The sequence below is a fragment of the Bemisia tabaci genome, chromosome 9 (genome assembly GCF_918797505.1).
Source record: "Bemisia tabaci chromosome 9, PGI_BMITA_v3".
NCBI lineage: Eukaryota > Metazoa > Arthropoda > Insecta > Hemiptera > Aleyrodidae > Bemisia > Bemisia tabaci.
This window is the reverse complement of record NC_092801.1, coordinates 2,282,470-2,304,674: the sequence shown is the minus strand read 5'-3', so window position 1 is coordinate 2,304,674 and position 22,205 is coordinate 2,282,470.

Sequence of the window (22,205 nt, the reverse complement as noted above, 5' to 3'; positions counted from 1 at the left end):
GCTCTCAAACTCATCATTAAGAAGCCTCAGAGCTTCAGCATAATTGGACTGCATTTTGCAATTTGGAACTATAAATTCTGGCTCATCTGGAAAAAAAACACTTATGTGCATAGGGATACTAATGGCACATGCGTTTTTTTTTTTAAACCGGGCCAGAATTTATAGTTCCAAATTGCAAAATGCAGTCCAATTTTCGTAAAGATGGTTAAGCCTAGCATTTCAGTACGATCTGCATTAGGGTGGATCGAAATTTTTGACTTTGAGAGGGGAATGTGCATCATCGAAAAAAATTTGCTGAATGAGCCCCACATGACGTACCGACAATTTCGCCGCATAAAATTGACCCCCTATTACCGCATGAAGGCCTAGAAGGCCTACATTTTTAATATATTATATTAAAGGTTCAAACACACGATTGAACGTTACATGAACACACAACCAGACTGTTACATAGTTTGATGAAATTACCTTTCTCCCGATCACTTTTTATCCGGTTTTTAGACGATAGCTATTTCGATGTTAATCATCATCATCAGGTCACTTCGATTTGGTAAACACTAACAGTCACATCTGATATTACTAAAATTTACTAAAATTACTACAAAAAACTTTTAAAATACTCGTGGGTGCACCTGTCGCCGCGAACGCGTTCTTATCACCGGTGTTCCGGACGTTGCGTCATCGAGTTGCCCGTTCGTTGTTGGTACGTTGTTACATAGTTCCTTACGGCATACGTCTAATTATTGAGCATCGTATACGTGATAAAACGGGGGTAGTATCCAAAATTTCACATGGAACTTAAATCTCCAGATGCGTAAAAAATGGGAGTTAAACGGGAACATCCTCCGGGATGAGAGTGTCCCACAATCCAGACAAAAGGCGAATCGTTCTAAATTAACAAGTCAATTTCACGTCCCTTCAACTCCGAACACGCCGGACCTCACATCCTAATTTCCGCGGCCACTGTTTACTTCCAACCAAACTCGCCGGGACAAAAACGCGCACTCCTTAAAACGACACACTCCCGTTTTTTATGTGCTCTACTAAATCACCGAAAATCCTTTTCGAATCGCCGCGCCGTTGTCGGTGACTCCTTCCGTGCTAAGGAAAAACACCGTACGAGCCGTAGGATGTTGCCATATCTCTTCCAATATGGATCGAATTTGCACGGAAAGTTGTGGATAATTTTCGAAACATTTCGTTCCCAATTAATTGCACCTTCACATATGGGGAGAGCACGGGCAAGATCATTTTTCTGGGGAGGGGGGGGGGGGGGAGATACCCCTCAGCTCAGAGGAGGGTCCGAGGGGCTTCCGCTAGAAAAGTTTTGAAATTTGGACTCTAGTTCGACGCATTTTCAGTCTCCCACGACGCAGATTTTCCATTAATTTCTGCCGAAAGATTATGTTTATTTTTTATTTTTACTTTCAGTGAAGAATACTTTCGAATTTTTGCATTGAATATGGGCCGGGTAGTTTTTGAAATTTTAACTCTACTCGGACGCATTTTAAGGCTTTCGTATGCAGATTTTCTAGTCTCTGGCAGCGGCTTCTCTTCGTGTTGCGAGGTTGGATGCCCTTTTGGGCCCTGAGAGCTTTATATTTAGACATGTCCTTACCCTCCCCACGCAGGACTGAAATTCATTCTAAAGTATCTGACAATTTTAAGTAGTATAATTCACTGGTAAAAAACCCCATTGGATCCAGAGTCCAGACTCTTGAAAACATTGACAAGAAAAAATACTCTTGATTCAATCGGATTTATGCTTGAATCAAAAGGAAATCGGCTCAAATTAAGAGGCTTGGCTCTTAATTTAAGCTAGATTCTGATCGAATCAAGAGTACTTTTTCTTGTCGATGGTTTTAGAAGTCCGGACTCTAGATACAATGTATTTTTCTTTCCAGTGTTCATAATTTCCTGCGAAATATATAATTTAACGGGGGAAATTTGGCAACACTTGAATGCCCATACGACGTTCCTCCTAAAGACGTTAACTCACGGTGGCATCTCAATCGGTTCTTTTGACCGGACCTTTCATCGACACATGGGGACATGTCTCTCAGGAGCGGTGGCAGATCCTCGCTTTCGGCCTTTGTTTTTTTTTGCTCTAAGGAAGAACCGCGGATGTGCGTATATGGATTCTGGTGGACTTGAGTGGTTCTTGGGATAGGTGGGCGCGGCCGGTCCGGCCATTGTTTCAGGGGTTTTCTCACGGTGATGCGCGGTGGCCGGTCACGGGCGACCGGTCCTAATCGCCGCATCCGAGACGGACAATGGTGGATGCTGCGCCGGGCACGCCTACCGCCTCGCTTTCTGCGAATTCTTGCCGCCCTGTGAAGGGATAGGCCGCCGGGAAAATTAGACGGGAAAAATGGATGACGTTATGAAAATTTTTCCTGATTTCGTGGGCTGTTAAGTGCGTATCACACTGATAAAAACATTTGTGTTCTTGTGTTACTTTTGGTGAATATAGGAAGTGCAAAAAAATGACTTACACAAATTTTGTGTTAATTTGATACACTGGAAAAAAAACACATTGGATCTAGAGTCCAGACTCTTGAAAACATCGACAAGAAAAAGGACTCCTAATTCAATCAGATTTAAGCTTGAATCAAAAGGAAATCCGCTCAAATTATGAGGCTTGGTTTTTGATTTAAGCTTGAATCTGATTGAATCAAGAGTATTTTTTCTTGTCGATGTTTTCAAGAGTCTGGACTCTAGATCCAATGTGTTTTTTTTCCAGTGCATACAAAATGAACCTGTGCAATGAACTTCAAAATCATAAGTTGAAAAACGCTACTTGAGTGTGAATGATAGCGCAAACACTGCGCTGCGGTCGGCCCGGAACGCATGTAAGCACCTGCAAGACTGCATGAATACTTCACGTATTGCATGTACTACACTTCGCACGCTGTTAGTGCCTGCAAGGCTGCGTGGATACTTCACGCATTGCGCGGAGGCTTGGTTCTTGAGTCAAGCTTAAATCTGATTGAATCAAGAGTACATATTTTTTCTTGTCGATGTTTTTAAGAGTCTGGACTCTAGATCCAATGTGTTTTTGTTTCCAGTGTTGGTTTTCACCACTCGTTTTTCATTTTCCGGAAGAAAACTAGCTTGCATTTTCTATGAGATAGTCAACTGCTGTTTATGATTATTTTGTGTTTTACTCCCCGCCTTGACCAAACTTTTGTGTTGAAATTTCTCTCTGTGAAGGTTTCTCAATTTCCGTTGGAAAGAAAACCAATAAGATTTGGCAGTAATCGAATTGAAGAGAATCACACAAGTTTTGGAGATTCTTTAAGTCCACCCCCGCGTGAAACACGACGCTATTCCACATTATTTGTGTGGGCTCCATCCGCTGCAACAAATTCATCTTCATAAATCTCAGTATCGCGGATGAAAGTAACCATAATTTTGATGGGCCTAAGACGAATCAGTAACACTGTTAAAAATCGTTGATTCCGTCCGACGGAAAATCCGGAGTGAGAATGAACACGGGAGTGCGGTTCAGCGCGTAGGTGCTGAGACGGGCTGCATGTGAAGTCAAAGCACTCCGCACCGGAGCTGCAGTACGGCCCGGAGTCACGCGCACCTTCTCTCCCTCGCACTAGCGCTATATACTGTCTCTCCTCCCCTTTAAGCCTACCACTCTCAGAATGAAAATGAAAAATTTAAAGAGAAAAAAATAGAAAAAATAATAGAATAGTGGAAATAATAGAATAGTCGAAATTATGGTATAACAGAGACAAAAGAAAAGAAATAAAATAAAGTAAATCAAATATATGATAAAATGAAGTCAAAGACTAAATTGAAGTAAATAATTAGAGGGAGCAAGGAGATGAAGAAAAAAATAAAATAAGGGAAACAACTAAATGATGTTAAAGAATAGAATGAATTTTAAGAGTAAAGTGAAGTCCAAAAATTATGATGAAGTATTAAAAGAAATCACAGTAAATATAAAACAAAGTAAAGGAATGAGAAGTAAATAATTAAAGAGAAAAAAATGAAGTGCTTGAAAAAATAAAATAGAGTGAAGAAAAAATAGAGACAACAAGGAAATAAAACAAAGTAAAACAATAAAATATAGTTAAAAAATATAGTAAAGTAAACTAAATACACGACAAATCCAGGTAGATTGAAAATATTTTAGCGGCCCGTTCAAATCGACGTTAAATACCGTTTTTGTGTCACTTTCATGCATCGTTCGCTATAGCTCAATCGGTAGGGTCGTCGGTTAGTGTTAGGTAGGTCCCGGGTTCAATTCCCAATGTAGGTAGAAAATTTCTAACCTTCAAAATCGGTTAAATCACGTACCAATGGTTTCATTATTTTTATTTTTCATGGTTTCAAAAATTATTTCCACAATTAACCCCTTTCCACCATCCCCTAGCTGCGAACCCCTAAATTTGCGGCTCCCGCGAATCCGTCCGGCGTCGGAGTGATTTCTATGCGTACGGCACCCAAAATCCGTCCAGCCGATTCTCCGTCGGAGTGACTCCTCGGTCCGGCGAAGTGAGGGCCCGTTCTTACTCGCGCTTGTGCTGAGTCTCACTCCGTTTTTTTTTAACAGTGAAATAATCTCCCGATTCGACTTTGGTGACGGCTTTACTCAATTCGTCGTTTCGCGTACGAAAAAACGTAAGTACATTTGAACGTTGTCTTTCCTCTCGCAAATCTCCATTTTAGCCGAAGAATATTGGTTATTTTCAATTGAAGAACTCACAGATTTTTCGTGTGATCTCAAGCAAAAATCAGCATGTTTTGAACCAAAATAGGACATGTGCATTTTTGGGAAAAAACGAATCGTTTGCGTTGATTTTAGAACTTGGAATGGTGTTACGTTTCTTTATCCGGGAAACTACGAATTGTTTGGATCTATTGTATGCTCAGACCCATCTCACAAAACAACACATGTTCATAATTCCTAATTGGACGTATCTCTATCAAACGGACCTAAGCGCCATATGGTGAGGAAGGTAGAGGGGGGCTTGGATCGGCGGCGGAATCGGACGTCCCGCTTATTCCGTCCTATACTCGCAATGCTTTTCCATGGCGCTTAGATCCGTTTGACAGAACGCGCTATCCGGCATTTTAAATTCCTCAAAAGGAACTGAAATGGAGATGTTGCATGTGTGAGGGATTTGCGATTTGATCATTGATTCTTATGGAAAAGTTCGCGAGAAACTAGATGGTGCCACTGGTTTTCTCTGAAATTATCTACCAAGCTCGATAAAAGCTCTCAACGTGACGCTAAAATGGAGGAGATATCCCACCCTACCCTGAGTGTCCACCTCTACATCAAAACAAACTCTCCATGCAAAGATAGGGAGCAAATACATTAGCAGTGATGCCGTGTTTTCAGTTTGGAGTCCCCAAATAAAGTGGTAACCCTGCTAATGTATTTGCTCTCAATCTTTGCATGGAGAGTTTGTTTTGATGTAGAGTAGAGGTGGACTTCTCAGGGTAGGGTGGGATATCCCCTCCATTTTGGCCTCACTTTGAGAGCTTTTTTTGAGCTTGGGAGATGATTTCAGAGAAAACCAGTGGCACCATCGTGTTTCTCGCGAAATTTTACATAAGAATCAATGGTCAAATTAGCAAATCCCTCACACATGCAACATCTCCATTGGCGCTTAGTTCCGTTTGATAGAAATACGTCCAATTTGCGATTTGACGACACCGCATGTGGACTGAAAGCCAATGTCCAGGCGGAAGCGGTGCGGCTGTTGAGTGTTTCCGATGGCGGAACCGATGGTTCAATGTTTCGAAAACATCGGAGCCAATCCCCGAGGGGCGCGTTGTGGCGTTAAACCGAAACAAAAGGGCGAAGCAGCAATAAACAAATTGATAAGAAGGGCGCTCCCGATTTCCGTCCACTCGGGGTTGCCTTGAGTGCCCTCCGCGGTGCGGTGATTCGACGCGGCGCAGAACTCCTCTTCCGCCCTTGATTTATGCCAATCGACCTACTTAATTCAAAAGGAACTTACGTTATTCTGATATGAGCCCCCCGATCCATTAAGATAAATGCATGACAAGACTTATGTCTCAATGGAACTAGTTCATTTTTATTTGAATGCTCCCCAATTATTTGTCCTTGGGTTCGACATATTTAAATCAAAAGGAACTTGAGTTCCTCTGATATGAGCCCCCCGATCCATTGAAATAAATGCAGGACAAGACTCATGTTACCATGGAAGTAGTTCCTTTTTATTTTAATGCTCCCCAATTATTTGTCCTTGGGTTCGACGTATTTAAATCAAAAGGAACTTTAGTTATTCTGATATGAGCCCGCCGATCCATTGAAATAAATGCAGGACAAGACTCATGTTACAATGGAAGTAGTCCTTTTTATTTGAATGCGCTCCAATTATTTGTCATGGGTCCGCAGATACATCGCAGTCCGCCCTTATTAATATTCAGCGAGATGAAACCTTGAGCTTCGGTTTCAAAAGTAATCAAATTGAAGATATCGTATTTAATTTAACGTGGCTACGAAGCACGGAAAAGTTATCACTTACGGCGTGGAATTATTTTTTTTGTTTATTTAATTTATAATTTCAGGATTATTATGCCGTGCTAAGGGAAAATGCCGTATGAGCCTTCAGCCGTTGCCAAATTTCCTCCGATTAAAACTGAAATCACTGGGAATATTGTGAATACTATTTTTCAAAAATTTCAGACAGTTTCGTACGCAATTTAATCTAAAATATCTGAAATTATTAAATTTATCCGAAAATGGGTCTCGAGACTCATCCCAGCATGCACTTACTGCTGTCTTTGCTATCACGGCAGCAGTTGCGAGGCGTGAATGATCTATTATCGATATTTGCTCAGTTGAAGCCACGATAAAGAATCGATCTTCAAGGTGCTCGTTGCGAATATGTTAATCGATCCTTTTCCATCGTGGTAAATGGCAGATTGGATGCATTTCTATCGAACAGAACAACGTGCATTATAACGTGAAAGGTTGCAAGTCTTATCATCCATCAATATTCAAATAATTGTGAAAACATCACGCGTCCTTGAATATCACCCCCGTCTCTTCTTGTAATTTTAACTAACCCCATGCATTATGCGCAACGAGTTTTGAGATGTAACAATACGTTGCGGCAGAAAGTATACTTTTCTACCTCTGTGTTAAAGTCTCCAAGGAAATTTAAGTAAAGATACTAAATCAACAGTGTTTTTCTGTAGGACGGCAGAAATATACGTAGTGGGTGTTTTTCCCAAATCTCCAACACTGAATGATCTTACTTTTCTACCTCTGCGTTTAAGTCTCCGAGGAAATCCATATGAAGAAACTGAAATAACGCCGTTTTCTTCACCACAGTGGATTAGATCTGCAGTGCAGTGGCATGGCGTGCTTTACGATTTATCGATATATCTTCATTTGAAGTTATGGTAAAGAATCGACTATTACGGTTTTCGTTGCGAACACCATGTCTATCGATCCTTTTCTACAAGTTTCAATAACAGATCATCTTCAGGACTGCAGACATATATGCAGTGGTGCCTTTCACAAATCGCTAAAACTGAATGATCTTCCTTTTCTACCTCTGCGTTTAAGTCTCCAAGGAAATCCATATACAGAAACTGAAACAACGCCGTTTTTCTTCACCACAGTGGAATAGATATGCAGTGCAGTGGCCTGGCGTTCTTTACGAGTTATCGTCATTTCTTCTTTTGAAGCTATGGCAAAGAATCTATCATTAAGGTGTTCGTTGCGAACACCCTGTCTATCGATCCTCCTCAATAGGTTTAAATAGCAGATCAATTGGACGCCTAACTGAATTGTTGAATCAGCAATTTAATTTTTCCGTGTACCGACTGATCAACTATAGATATTTGCCCATTTGAAGCTCTGGCAAAAAATCGATCTCTATAGTCCTTATTGCGAACACCCTGTTTATCGATTTCTTTTCATCAATCGATATATCGCAAAGCACCGGCCACAACCACCAAGTTCTTTGAGCATACCCGCCGCATTGTACCCGAAACCGCCCTAATGATTCGCTGCGACCAAACACTCAACTCGATAGAGGAACGAAACAAACGGAGCCGTTATCAGAGAGTCCGGAGGGATTTCTCACGGGGATCCACACGGAGAAAAATTAAATTGCTGATTCAACAATTAAATTGCTAAAAACAGTGAGTGCAATGTTTCAATGTAGATTTTACAACAAAAAAATGCTACTTTAACCACCCCCGTGGTTAAATTAGTTTACAATGTGGTTAAAATAGCATTTTTTTGTTGTAAAATCTGCGTTGAAACATTGCACTCACTGTTTTTAGCAATTGAATTGTTGAATCTGCAATTTTTTTTCCGTGTACCGACTGATCGTTTATAGATATTTGCCCATTTGAAGCTCTGGCAAAAAATCGATCTCTATAGTCCTCATTGCGAACACCCTGTTTATCGATTTTTTTCATCAATCGATATATCGCAAAGCACTGGCCACAACCACCAATCTCTTTGAGCATACCCGCCGCATTGTACCCGAAACCGCCCCAATGATTCGCTACGACCAAACACTCGACTCGATAGAAGAACGAAACAAACGGAGCCGTTATCAGAGAGTCCGAAGGGATTTCTCAAGGGAATCCACCGACCGATCAATTGGATTGCATTTTGCAAAAAGGAACCACTAGCATTGCAATGGTACTAAGATTGTGCAACTTCTTTTGTCTTGGAGGAAAAACCCGATTATCCATTCATATTTTCTATTTTACTCGCTGAAAACTGTAAATTTAAGACAAAAATTACCATCTAAACTTCATAGTTTTTCACGATTTCCGCAATTTTATTGCAAAAGATGAGTTGCACAATCTTAGCACCATTGCAATGCTAGTGGTTCCTGTTTGCTAAATGCAATCCAATTATCGATATTTGCCCAATTGTGGCTCTGGCAAAGGATCGATCTCCAAGGTGCTCGTTGCGAACACCCTGTTTATCGATTCTTTTCCATTGGTCTAAAAAGCAGATCATTCGATATATCGTAAAGCACCGACTACAACCACCGAATTCTTTGAGCATACCCGCCGCATTGTACCCGAAACCGCCCTAATGATTCGCTACGACCAAACACTCGACTCGACAGAGGAACGAAACAAACGGAGCCGTTATCAGGGAGTCCGAAGGGATTTCTCACGGGGATCGGCCGACAAATGCGTGACGGTGCCACAAAGGGCCGAAACCTCACGGGAGCCGCTGCGGTCGTGGCTGTCGGCAGCGTTCCGCGAAAGGCCGACGGTAGCCGGCGACGCGCGTGGGAACCGGGCCGGGAAACCGCCCCCGACGGGAAAACCCCCGGAGGAAAACCACCGGGGGGCCCACGGGATAAAGGGCTCCCCGGCTTGCGTCAGTAATTTTGGAGGCCTTTGTTTTTGCTGTCTTCCGAGGAAACGCTCGAAGGATGGGCGTGAGGGTGATGAATGTCCGTTGCTCCCGTTTCGGACAGCGCCCCCTGGCGGGAGTGATCACAATAGGACCGGGGACACTTCGTGCATCCCTGCACGAGCCCTGCTTACTGTGCGCTGTTTTGGGATCTGGGATTCTGTACGGAACAGGGTTGCCCAATACACCAATATAGAAGTACACTGAGAAAAAGCTATGGTTTATAAACCTATTAGAGGTAAATATGGAACACCTATAATAGTCGTAAATAAACTAATGATTCTCGGTCTGTGAACCATACTAAGGTCTCTGTACCTAATTAAGGTACAGAGACCATAACTAAGGTATATGTGCTATTATTATATGTAGAGGTACTACTATTAGTGGTGTTCCATATTTACCTCTAATAGGTTTATAAGCCATAGTTTTTTCTCAGTGTAGAAGTAGCAGAATGGACCACTAGACAAGGTACGAATTTAAGCATTCTCATACATGTTTCTCAACCAGAATTTCACGTAAAGCACGATTCGTGCAACTAAAATTACTGAAACCAAATCCTAACGAAGATATTAACGCTTTTATTTCACATTGGTTACGAGGAATTTGAACTGCCCGCTCACAAGAAACTCAAAGCTCTACGCGAGTCAAATCGTGCACTACAACGGTTTCAGCAAGCTTCTCAATCGAGCAATGATCATTTTCCACCATGTGTTTTTCAAACTATAAGCAATTTACGATAGCTGAGCCAAAGCGTCAAGATCGAGGTTGCCAGATCTTTATAATGCAGAGACTGTCATGATAAACGTTTAGCGCTCGATGTGAATCACGTGGAGCATTGAGTTTTCAGGAGCGGGTGGTTTGAATTCACGCATCAAGAATCATTGAATATCTTTAGAAGGGGTTGATTTCGGTAATTTTCGTTGTGCGCGTCGTATTCTACGTGAAATTTTGGTTATGGAACATGTATCAGAATGCTGAAATTCGTACCTTGTCTAGTGGTCCATTATAACTGGAAAAACGCATCTCGCGTGCTGTTATGATGAAGATGAAAAAGTCTGCCGAAACACGCATATTGTTGAATAAGGTTTATTGGCTTGGATGCATTTCGGGCTTAGCCCATCTTCAGCAAGCACTTAAAACAAAACACAGAAACAAGATAGTTACAGTAAAGAATCTCTGTACTTCATTTTGTTTACTATATTTTCTGCTAACTCTGTCAGTTATTTCCACTGGTTTTTTAAACATTTTTTCATTTTTGACCAGTTCCCAAGTGTTTTAGTTCGCTTTGCCTCTCGCTATTCTTCTCCATCATGCATTGTGACAATTCTTTACTGTAATTAACTTGTTTCTGCGTTTTGTTTTAAGTGCTTGCTGAAGATGGGCTAAGCCTGAATGCATCCACGCCAATAAACCTTATTCAACAAAATGCGTGTTTCGGTATACTTTTTCATCTTTAGCAGAATTATCCTTTATTTTTATCCTTTCGGGATTCTTGAATTGCAAAGATTCGAACTTAAGAAAAATGTATCTATATCAATATCGTTCGGTTTTCAAATTTTAAAAGTTTTCCTAAATTTTGAAGCCTAAAAGTTACAAAAATATTAAACAGTGAATTAAATATTTATTCACAGACGGATTCATTGCCAAAACTTACTAAAAATTGAGTTCCAATTAATATACCAATGTAAAATTTGCAGCTGTCTGAAATTTTGTAAATTTCATGTTAAAAATGAAACTGCGCAGAGAACTGAGCACGAGGATATCCTTGGTTTTTAAATTGGAAATTTTTCAAATTAGCTGGTTTTTGCGCTTGGTCGGGTGTAATTATAATTTGTGTTTACAACTTGTGTTTCTTGTTCGACACAGAATCGGACCGCAACCAAAAGTATGTCAACACAAGTGAATTGAACATTTATTGTAGAAAATATGACGAATTAACCTATTATCCCCTAAAATACACTTTTTTAAATGGAAAATGCCGCCTGATTGACATGTACCACCTTGCACATGTAAGTACTTCTGAGACTGATCCAATTTGTCGCCTGATGTTAAAATTTAGGATTCGACACTAAAATTCCGAAATTTTGGTGGAGAATTCTCCTTAAATTTGACAAGGTTCAACAAGAAAGGAACCATTTCAATGCCGGGAAGAGTTCGTGCGTTGTGACTTTATTTTTGTTTTCGGTTGCAATTTAGCATAATACTGGACCTTTAAACACAGCTGGCAACATTCCAAAAAACGTCGATAGATCTAATATGTCTGTCCAATCCAACAGTGTTCTTCGAACATTGGTCCCCTGGTCATCTCGCGAACTCCCCAGGCTGTCGTTTTTTAGAGCATCCTTGTTCCTTTGGACAGTTTGTTTGACTGGACTTTTCTTCGAGCCATTCACCATTTGTCTTAAACGTCTTATTTACTCGTCCCCATTGTTCGCGCGACGCTTTTGTCCCGGATAATATCATCTCTGTTTCTCCTCCTGCTGGTCCGTTCTGTTTTGTTTTTTCGGATGAGCTGTCTGTGGGCTCATCTTGCGATCAGTGATTCAGGCACTCACTGGGCCGCTTACCTTCATTTGGAGGGGGGGGGGTGTTCTCATTTTGGGGGGGGGGGACTGTTTACTCAATTGGAAGCGGGAGACAGTGATTAGCAAATTATTTTTCGACAAATTGTTCATTCTAATCGGGGTATATCTGTATATCTTTGAGTTTTCATTCTTCTTTTGTTGTCCCAATGTTCCTTATGTAAATATATATATATTTAAATTTTTTTGTGCACATGAACGGCTATTACGGAAAAAATGTTGGAATTAGGTAGGACTATGACAACTAAAAATGTTGTTTATAAAAAATACGACAGTGAATATAAGCCCAACGATTGTTTTTTATAATAGCAGGGAGCTTCTCAAATAGTGTCATGATTTAAGGCTGGGCTGTTCTTGATTGCACTTGTGATGGCTTGAAATCTAGTGTTGATTTTGTTTCAGTTGATTAATACGAGTGCTAAGGAGGTTTCCTGTGCGTATTTAAAAATGCTCCCACACATTACGATAATACGCCTCATCAAGTAGTGAGGTATTGAGGTCCCTTTGAAAAGCTCCGACTTCCAAACTTTTGATGGACATTCCCTCCTTCCTAATTTTTTAATTCTTTAAGTCAGAGAAAAATTACAAAATTGCATCCTGACCCCCCAGTAACGTCCGCTCAACATTCATCAGTTTAATTATTGTTCTGCCTTTACTTTTCGCGCGTTCTCGGTTATCAATGTAATCACGTTTGGAGACCAGAGCGCCTTTGATGAAACCAGAAACCAGGTTCCACTTCTGCTCGCTCCCTAGTATCGTCGCTTGAAAGTCTCCAATTGTCAGAGGTCTTCCCAAATATTGGAAAAGCGTTTTTGATCAGAATTAAATACACCTGCAAGACTAGCAGAATACAATTGAGAGGCTTGGAGGACAAGGCGCATTAGTGCAGTTTTTGCTATCCCGTGAAATATGTGTTCGAAGTTTCGAAATTGCATGAATTCCTATGGCGGAAAAAGTTCAAACTGACTTTTTTTGCTTAAAAATTGGAATTTGGTAGCGAATTTTTCACAGAATGTGCATTTAGACTAGTTAAACTTGTAACCATTAATATCTCAATTTTTCAAAAACTGCACATATGCGCCTTGTCCCCCAGGCCCTTCAATCGACTTTTTACTCCAACTTTGAAATTGTTAAGGTTTGAGGGATTAACAAAATAAAACCTCGTTGGATAATAGTGGATATATATGAAAGAAAGCTTAAACTATGACGTATCGTGCGGACGCACTCTTACGAGTGAAAAAGAGGACTAACTACGAGAAATTAGAACAGGACGAGAGGGAGCTTGAACTTATCACTAAGGTTTTCAGGCTCAGGTGACCACATCCGTGATGAGTAATGTAACACATATGAGTAATGAATTGATACATAGATGCATAATCTAGCATTATATTTAATTAAACCTCAACAGAAATTACTCGAATTATTATTTTTTGCTACTTTCCTCGTGGGAGTCACTCACTGTGCGTCGGGCGTGTCCCGTCGGACAGTAGCATTGGCGATTGTGCATATGTTTTCGACAAAGCCCGTCGAATAATGAGCCGAGCCTTTTTCCGTCGCTTCTGTTTGGATTCCAGCAAAGCGAGTGTGTAAATTTTTCAAGAGGCCGTTCATTGCAGGTGCGCCCAACCACCCATGGGCGCAGTGGCGTGGCGTGCTTTGTGATGTATCGACTGATCAGTCATTTAAACCTACGGAAAAGGATCGATCGACAGGGTGTTCGCAGTGAACACCTTAACAATCGATTCTTTACCACGGATTCAAATGGGGAAATATCGATAATCGATCATTCACGCCTCACCACCCATGGTGCGCATTCCTCCCGGTGAGCCCTCTCACTTACTATTGAAGAGTTTGTCTCTAAAGAACGGATTCATTTTTACTTTCTCCACACAGTTCTCTATCCGTATCGCTTTTCATTGTTTTGGAATGGGTCCGTTGCGCAAATTAAGGGCCGTATTCATTGACGTGTGTTTTGCGTTTTATCGATTAATCGACAGACCAAATGAACCATAAGTTCTTATGACAATAGGAAATCATGGAGAAGAATGGATAGACAGGGTGTTTGCGACGAACACCCTAATAATCGAAGTACTTTGAGAAGTATTCTGCCGTGCGAAGGAAAAATGCCGTATATATGAACACATTTGAGAGTCGCCGAATTTCTCTCGATAAAATGTTTAGTTTTAAAGAAAGTTATGCATATATGCCCTTGAAAGTTTCAGATGTTTGCAGACTGAACTGCGAATAATATTGTCTGAAAAATTGGAAGAAAAAGACTCACAACTTTCCCGATAAAGTCGTATTTTATCGAAGGAAACATGGCAACGCCTGAAGGCTCATACGGCGTTTTTTCCTTAGCACGGCGAGTATTAGGGGCCGTTCAAGTTTTACGTAACGCAATTTTCCGATTTTTGGACCCCCTCTATCCATTTTAACGTAGCCCACACTTCTTGTTTAGAATATTATACGTAATGTTGGCCTTTAACACCCCTCCCCCCCCCAATTTTCCGGAAAGGCTGGATTTTCAAATTTTTGCACGTTTTTCAAACACCCGCCCCCCTCCGGCTCGGACTCTACGCAACGCCGGGCTTCACCCTCCACCCCTTCTACCTTGTACACCTCGAGTTAAGAACAGCACCTCGAGAAGAAAAATTAAGGGCTGAGCAAATGATTCTGCGTCGTTTGAGACCATTTTCAGTCAATCTGACAAAGTAGGGGTGCTAGGGTCAATGACCTCTCTGAAAGTTCAAGTTCGATTTTTGGGAGGTACGGTACATGCCTGAGCAAAAAAAATGTAAGTGATTTTTGAGGTGAGAAAATGATGAGCAAAAGAGAAAATTGAAAATTTTAAAAGTCGGGGTGCTAACTTCACCGACATGATCACTGGCGGTTTTCGGAAGACACGATTCAGTCATCAGGATTTTTTTTTTTGGGGGGGGGGGGGGGGGGGGAGGCGCCAAGCTCCTCCGAGGAACCCACGTCAGAATATATTTTTTTCCGAATCTCCTAGATAATTGCCTTTCGAGGGATGAGGTACAAAGGTCACCGCTAAGTCAAGGCGTGATTATTTATGCATACAGCACTTCTCCAACTCCGAGAGGGCAGCTAGGGGCGAATTTGTCATCGAGTTTCAAGTGCCATTCGATAGGTTTTTCAACCTTAACGATCCTATCATCAACATCCCCTTTCATCAAGCCCGAGTATTAATATACATACCGCTCGTCTACTGCAATTCATTTCTGGGAGTTATCGCGAAGTCTAATGACGCGACACCGATTTACAAATTGGAAATCGATAGCCGTGAGACGAGTACCCAGTACCGTTTAATGCGTTCCGTATTTTATTCTGGAGCAGTTCAAGCGCGATAACGCAGGTACCAAGTAGGGCTTTGCTATCCATTAGTCAGGAATTTTTTGTATCCACCATCCATTAACAAGGTTTCGATCGGACCCCAATGTCCCCGATTATCCCTGATTTTGGAAGGGTGTCCCCGATATCCCGAAAGTCCCCAATTTTCTTGTTCAGGTCCCCAAAAAATGGCAAAAATCGTCCTAAACACCGGCATTTTCAAATTTTTACGCGACGCGGTATTACCAAGAATAAAACAACTGAAGTGTTCTTGGTCCTTCGTATGTTTTCATCGGTTCAACATGACTTGTAAAGCTAGTCGTATAAAATACACCTTTCAATGCTTTTACTATTTCGGGAAAAAAGTCCCCGATTTTCTTGAAAAAACACCCCTGAAAGTCCCCAATTTTGGTTTTTTAACTGGTAAACATCCTGATTAATTGGACGTATTTCTGCCAAACGGAACTATGTGCATTATGACGTGAGCCCTGTTATGCATGTATTCTTATGGGTCTCAGGTCTCATGTCTTAATGCACATAGTTCCGTTCGGCAGAAATACGTCCATTTCCGCTTCAGAGCTTATCATTGCACTGCAGACCTGCGGGTGATTGTTGAAATTGATAGACAAAGCTATAGACATAAAAGACGACAGGAATATGTAGGGATCCTATTGGTTGAAGCAGATGGTTGCAATGGACAAAGGAGGTAGGTATTAGACTGACAAACGGCAACCCACGAGAGAACAAGTGCGTCATTTTCTTCCTTAGTCTAAGGAACCACCCATTTCAACCAATAGGATCCCTATATTCTCCTAATGTCTTCTTTGTCTATCCATGTCTATAGTTCCTAAATGTTAGTAGACTCTCTGATATGGTACTTCCATCCATGTCGTCGCCTTATTCTTAAACGAACCCTCCTCTCTCCGTTGAGTAACCAATGTCAGAAGTATCCGTCACAGCATCCAAGAAAATTCCGTAAATGCTACCCTTAAAATGTAAACGAACCTCCGGTCGACTTCGGGACTAATCGGATATTTCCTGCTTTCATCGAGAGATCAGTTTAAATAAGGCTGATTATATAAACTTGTAAAAATACGAGTCGAAAGCACCGTAGAAAGCCAAACAAGTTCACTTCACACCCAGAGCTGACAATTACGGCGAGACCGGGCTCGTTCGAAAACCACCCGTGTTTTGCTGTTGTTCAAGAAAGCCTTCCGAGCCGAACCTAATTCCTGTTTGAAATGATCACGGTATCACTTGGGAAGGACGGATAAATCCGTGGGCCGGGAGTTGTACGGGCTTTAATAAAGATCTCCGCGCTGTGGCAAGTTGGAGGCTTATTTAAGAGACTAAAGCTAGATTAGCGTCAGACGATGTTTTAATATGGATTTTTATTATTGAGAAACGAGCCTAATCGTGTTACGGCTCAGTGTTTTGTCTCGTCTAGAGAGCGCTCTTGCCCAGTTGGGATGGATAATCAAATTTTCCCAGGAATTTCTTCCACACTGGGAAAAAAACACATTGGATCTAGAGTCCAGACTCTTAAAAACATCGACAAGAAAAAATACTCTTCATTCAATCGGATTTTTGCTGAAATCAAGAACCAAGCCTCTTAATTTGAGCGGATTTCCTTCTGATTTAAGCAAAAATCCGATTGAATCAAGAGTATTTTTTCTTGTCAATGTTTTCAAGAGTCTGGACTCCAGATCGAATGTGTTTTTTTTCCAGTGCAGCGAAACTAATTCATTTTCTTGTTGGAGCAACAGGAATGGGTCTGTTGCAAGCAAGAGATACAGCCAGCTTAATACAGTTTTTCATGGTAAATTTGCTCAAAAATCTCATTGGGCACATCATAAAAGTCTGCAATTTTCCTCAATAAGCTATAATGTTTCTCGTAGAAACAATTGGATCTTTTTGCGAAAAGTTAGTCATTAAAATTTACCACTTGATAATTGTCATTTCCATGACATGGATGTCATCATCATCAGATCATTGCTCTTGAAAGATGATGTCATAGGGTTAGAACTAACTGAGATTTCATGTTAACGACGTGTATAAAAATTAGAAAGAAGAGAAACCAGAAAATTCTCCCTAACCCTATGCAGAGACTTAAACGCCACAACAGAAAAGTTGACGAATTACAACTAATTGCACATATGTCGTCTCTGAAATGAGCCAGCAATTTTAGTTCCCAATTGCGAAATATACAATGGATATCGTTTATAACGACCTTAGGGACCTGCCTAATTTGGTCGATGTAGCCGATTGTCGCAATAACAATAGTTGCAATTTTACGGACTCATAACTTAGTTTAAGGCAGAGATTAAGGCTGCACCGTCGCTGGAAGTTGATGAGATAGAGATGCGCCATTGAAACAAGACTCTAAATATTTGCAGTGCACTGACTGTTTTTTATCTATTTTAAATGAATAACACAAAATAATTCCACACTTGTAACACAAGGTGGGAAACTTGTTTAACTTACTGCACTACGTAAACGTGTGCAGTAGTTGGTTCTAAAAGTTGGTAAACTTTTTAGAAGCTCATCGTTATACAGTTGTTTGAGTGTGGGGACATTTAGAAGCTCATTTATTTCATTTGATGGATGAAGCTGGGGTAAATTAAGGATAGATTTAATGAGTCTACTCTGAGCTCTAACCAAAGACCTAACCGAAAGACGTTGATCCAATGGAGTTTTGACCGGGACCGAAGTGATTGTGTTGCAATGACTGTTTGTTGTGTCGTTGTACGCGATCTCCTTTGTAGTATAGTTTTGTTGATCTTTCATTATAAATAAAAAACAATCCGAGGAATCTCGTTCTATCTCTACACATTTATCCGGAAACTTAAACGCAAGGCTAGAAAAGTAGGACGAGTAATTTTAGTTCCAATGGGCCATTCACTAAATATGTATGGGTCAATTTCGAATTTTTCGACCAAAAGTAGACATGTTGTATGGATGCACATGCGATGCACTTTATTAGCACTTCTCTGGTGACTTCAAAGCAAGGTCAGGAAAGTTAGACACGTCATGTTTAATATGTTAGAGGCCGAATATAAAATACGTTACGCTAGATTTTGGATTCAATTCCGTGATTTTGTGCCGCATTTTGGGATCCACGAAGAATCAGATCGTTTGTCAATTAATTTGCTGAGTGTATTGAAAAATGAGAATGCCTTTACTCAAAAATCCTTTTTAAATACAGGTATTAAACTCTTCAACAAATTACCTAATGAGATTATAAAATGTGAAACAATTAGCAGTTTCAAGCATTACCTATTTGAATTCCTTGTACCAAAGTGCATCTATGATATTGATGATTTCTAAGTTTATACTTTTGTGACTAAGTTTATACTTTTGTTGACTATTTGTAATTGCATCACAACATGCTATATGTTTTATTCGGTGCAATAAATAAACATCTATCTATCTATATCTATCTATTTAGGACTATCGAGGAGTCTCGCGATGAACCTGTATCATAAATCGACAGCTCCAAGGGAGGCCCGGACATCTCAATCAGCCCCGTGGATAAGGAGCAGCATCGGTAACAGAGCGTGGAGCATGCAAAACCGAGGCCGAGAACAAGAGGCGAGAGGCGAGAATAATTAAGCGACACGCGCACGCCCCCGCGGGTGGGGGCCGGAAACAAAGGCCGAGAAAAAAGGCCCCCGGAAACAATGGGGACAAAGGCCCGGGTCCGATCGGGAGCGCGTCGAAATCGATTCGAGAAAAATGTCGATGCGTGCAATTGCAATGATCGTGGACGGGGGCCGCGTGGGTGGCAGCGAAGGAAACTTCCCGTCGTGGATACGATGCACTCGAATCCCAATGATTGTCCTCCGATGATTGTGTGGCCTTTAAGGGTAGCATTGATTTTAGCGAAGCGATGAGACTTATTCAGACTCTTCTTTTTTTTCTCGTTCTCGTTATCTTAACTTTATTTATTCTATCAGGGCATACGCCTTGATCGTCCAGCCGTCACCGTATTGGCATGTACACAGAGAAAACATTTCTTAAGCCCTGGAAAAAAAAGTCGTTTGGATCTAGAGTCCAGACTCTTAAAAACATTGACAGGAAAAAGTACTCTTGGTTCAATCGGATTTTTGCTTATATCGAGAACCAATCTTCTTGATTTAAGCGGATTTCCTTTTGATCTAAGCAAAAATCCGATTGAATCAAGAGTAACTTTTCGTATCACTGTTTGCAAGAGTCTGGACTCTAGATCCAAGCGACTTTGTTTCCAGTGATATATTAATTTGAATCGTTTAGTTTGGACACCATATTAGCATCTACATGGTATTGGGTAACTTGTTTAACAGACCAAAGATGCTGAAAAATATATTAAATTAAAATTCTTGAAGGAATTAAAGTAATTTTAATTTTATACTCGCTACGCTCGCTTGCGCCGCTAACCGGGGGCAAGCCCCCTGGACCCCCAGTTACTCGCTCCGCGAGCCAAATTTTGCTACTACCAGTGCTTAGAGGACTTCCTGGAGGCAAAATGATAAATTCAAAAACAAAGAATAGGAAACTAAAAATTACCTACTTTTAGAAAAAGAAACAACCTTGAAAAATAAATAACACTCCTGGAAAAGAAAATCAGAACACTTTTTGAAAATGTAACGGTGCGAAAGGGTGAAGATAAATCACCAATTCTCTTGGAAGAAGACATGAGCCGACCCCCGACATGAGTGAAACTGCCGTAGGACCCATGCTAGGGTAGAAGGGTGACACGTGTTGTGAGCAGGTAGGGATGGGTTTACGTGGAGAGGGAAACGGAAAATCAGAGGGTGGGAGGTCCCCCAACCATATGACTCGTCCAGCGTCAAAAACGCAAATATGTCGTTATCAAATCGAGGTAAATTTTGCAACTTCGGTCGCGCAAATCGAAAAACGAAGGGGTCTTGGCACATCTAGACCCTATGAGCTTTCATTTAAAACAAATCCGAGGAAAATCGGTCCAGTAGTTTCCGAGATCGAATTAGCACAAACTGTCCAGCGTCAAAAACGCAAATATGTCGTTATCAAATCGAGGTAAATTTTGCAACGTCGGTCGCGCAAATCGAAAAACCAAGGGATGTTGGCACGTCTACAGCGTAAGAGCTTTCATTTAAAACAAATCCGAGGAAAATCGGTCCAGTAGTTTCCGAGATCGAATTAGCACAAACTGTTGGAGGCCAAAAAAGGCCTTAGGATATTAAATATATAGATATTTTTCAGCATCTTCGGTCTGTTAAACGAGTTACCCAATATTTATTTGGCTTGAAGCGTAGTTGTTAACAAAATTTAGTTTTCTTCTTCTTTTTTTTTCAATAAAATCCCCGCGAGATTAATTAAGAGTCAATTGTTTTTAGTTCAAGAAACGTTTTTCTGGTTTCGTTTTTTTATATACTTAAACTTAACGATTGCAAAACAACTCTTTTTTGTTTTTTAAAGAAACTGATGTTGAGTTGAATCCACACGGATTTAACTCCATAAAACAGAATGTTGTCGACAAGAAACGCCGCTTTAAGTCTAAATAATATCTTTCAGTGTACGGACGGGTTAAATTTGGAAAAGTGGCTGTAAAATTGATAATTCTATTCTATTACGAACAATGGAGGACTGTCACGCACTTTTTATGTTGCTCCATCTGTTAAATCACTGATTTCGCGGTATTTTTTATCATTATTTTCTGACATGGAAGTTAATATAAATAAATTTTGAAGTGCGAAAATGCACCGCCTAATCACGCAATCCGGTGACATTTCCCATTCAAACACTTGTGCCTCGGCAGATTAGATCATTTTGTCACATCTTCTCAAGAATTATTCAATTTATGAACCAGAATACCCTCCACCAAGGATGTCTCGTAAAATCGCAGTTTACTGAAGTGTCGCTCTCCACAGGGAAATGGATACCTTAAATTGATGCGATTTTCCCTCTTTTTTGCCCTGAAAAATCGCAGCCGCGAAATGATTGGAGACAACCTGTCTCCTTGGGGGTCCTCGATCGATTTAAGATGATGCTCATCCTTCGGGTCACAATGCTGTCATGCCAAGGAAATACATCGTATGAGCCATCAAGAGTTGCCAAATTTCCCCTAATTAAATATTTATTTCGAGGAACGTTTCGAATATTATTCCTTGAAATTTATACATACTTTAAATCAAACTGCAATAGAAGTACTCCATAAAATTTGGTTGAAAAATATCCAAAAAGTCTCCTTGAAAATGCACTGGGAAAAAAAAACACATTGGATCTAGAGTCCAGACTCTTGAAAACATCGACAAGAAAAAATACTCTTGATTCAATCAGATTTAAGCTTAAATCTAAAGGAAATCCGCTCAAATTAAGCGGATTTCGTTCTTGATTTCAAGCTAAAATTCGATTGAATCAAGAGTATTTTTTCTTGTCAATGTTTCCAAGAGTCTGGACTCTAGATCCAATGTGTTTTTTTTTCCAGTGTGCGTATTTTATCAAATGAAGTTTGACAACGCCTGAAGACTTGAACACGGTCGTTCTAGACCAGACGACGTTCTTCCCAAGCACGGTAGATAGACTGGGCTGGGGTTTCGCGATTCTGAAAACCCTTTTTTCGGGGGTTCGTCTCTGGGGCCATGTCGCATCGTCCAGTGTGGGAGTAGATGGATGGGCCCGGAAAGTTGACCTTTTGTTGCGGTTATGCACGGCCATCATCGGGCTATGATTGGTGGGTTCTCGGACGGTGGCGAATCGATTCGAAGATGCTTCAGCTGTCAGCTGTCATCGGTGCCTGGCAAAATACTCCGCTGGAAACGGGGCGTCAGGCACGGTGAATGTGTTATTTTTCATGGGAGAGCCCGAATGAATGACCTGTATTCTTCATATTGAAGCTTTCCGAAGCGGGAATGAACATA